At 57.1% G+C, this 1,620-nt stretch overlaps 1 long non-coding RNA gene across 1 annotated transcript; it reads left to right on the top strand.

The window, feature by feature from the left end:
• On the top strand, positions 1-907 carry LOC121024794 (uncharacterized). Its single transcript, XR_005787817.1, has 2 exons — positions 1-65; positions 352-907. It is a non-coding gene; the product is annotated as an uncharacterized LOC121024794 (long non-coding RNA).
• The last annotated feature ends 713 nt before the right edge of the window (positions 908-1,620 follow it).

Here is a 1,620-nt window from a genome sequence, read left to right as displayed (position 1 = left end):
CCACAGGGTCCTGGTTCACCGGTCCTGGGATGAGGACCCGGAGCCCCTGGAGCCAGAGCCCAAGGGTGAGAAGGCTGGAGATGTGTGTTCATGGGACCAGGGCGGAGCTGGGCCACCCAGGGAGGAGCCCCCGGGGGCTGGTGTGGGGCCAGGAGCAGACTGAGAGCCTGGGCTGCGGACTGCAGGGGGCAGAGGTCCCGGTGTGGGTCCCTGGCCGCGGCTTCTCGGGAGGCCCTGGGGTGAGTTGTGTCTCTGCAAAGGCCCCTGGAGAGGCCGGCGCTGGTGTGAGGTGGGACCTTCCCTCTTCTCACCCTGGAGCCACTGCAACCATAACTCTGTTTCCTTCTCAAGAGTCCGGGGCAGGAGCGGAAGCCGGTGTGGCTCCAGAGCCCGACCCAAGGGCATCGGGGTCCTCGGAGTCTCTGCAGTCAGGGGTGGAGTCTGGAGCAACTCATGCAGGGGCCTGGGACCCAGCAAGTGACCTGGGACCTGTGCGGGGACAGCAGGCAACTGAGCAGAGTCAGCTGGGTCCTGCTTCTGCTCCGGCTTCTCCTGGTTCCACTGTTCCTGCTTCTGATCCCAACACTGTTCCGGCCCCTGACCTTGTCCCCGCCCCTGCCCCCGCCCCTGTCAACGCCCTTCTCCCTGCCCCTGCCCCCGCCCTTGCTCCCACATGGATGCCAGTCACAAATCAAGGGCCTGAAGGCCTACACGGGGTGTTTACTTTACTTTATTTGTGTTATATTTTATTTCAAATTTATTCTCCAATCCCTGACCCCGACCCCCCACCAGAATATCTCTTCTTCTTCTCCCTTATACTTTTTCTCTTCTACTTTTTAGCTGTTACTTTATTTGTTCATTAGTTATAATCTGTATTAATCTTCAATAAAAAGTTTTATTTATCTTACATTGTGCAATTCCTGAGCACTGGGTATGCTCACAACGCCGTGAACCACGCCACAGAATTTTGCAGCAGGATATCTCGATCCCCAAGGGTCATCGTGTACCCGGAGCCCTCGCTCCCATTCGTGCCCCCGACAGCCCCTGGGAACCCCCAGTCTGTTTTCTCTCCATATTCTGTTACCTAGTCTGGAGGTTTCCTTCAAGTGGAATCTCACAAGAGAAACCTTTGGGTCTGCACCGAATTTTCAGATGAGACAGATTCATTTTTGCACTTTGTGGCCGTTTGAAATAGACTTTTTCTCCATTGACATTGAAATCACAATGGATTAAGGATTAGGTGGAAAAACAGAGGCCCCTTCGGTGACAATGGGCACGGTCTCGGGGTAGAGACCCCTGTGCGTGCTGTGACACCAGAGCCTGAAGCCAGACAGGACACGGCTGGTCCTCCCGTGGCCTAAACAGAAACCAGGAGATGCAGAAGGCTGGACGGTCACACCACAGAGGGAAGAGCATCCCTCACGACCCAGGGCCAGAAAGGATCACAGGCCTCTGGGCCAAATAATGCTCCAAATCAGTGCGTTCCCCAGGATGGAGGCCAGACCCGTCCCAGTCCAAGGGGAGGCGACCCCCGTGGGAGCAGGAGTCAGAGATGCGGGACGTCCCGGGGTGGGACTCGGGTAAGTGAGACCCGAGGGAGGCAGTGCTGGTCACCTTCAG

The sequence above is a fragment of the Herpailurus yagouaroundi genome, unplaced genomic scaffold (assembly GCF_014898765.1).
Source record: "Herpailurus yagouaroundi ecotype Mexico unplaced genomic scaffold, PumYag 67170, whole genome shotgun sequence".
NCBI lineage: Eukaryota > Metazoa > Chordata > Mammalia > Carnivora > Felidae > Herpailurus > Herpailurus yagouaroundi.
This window is presented reverse-complemented; position numbering and strand designations above follow the sequence as displayed.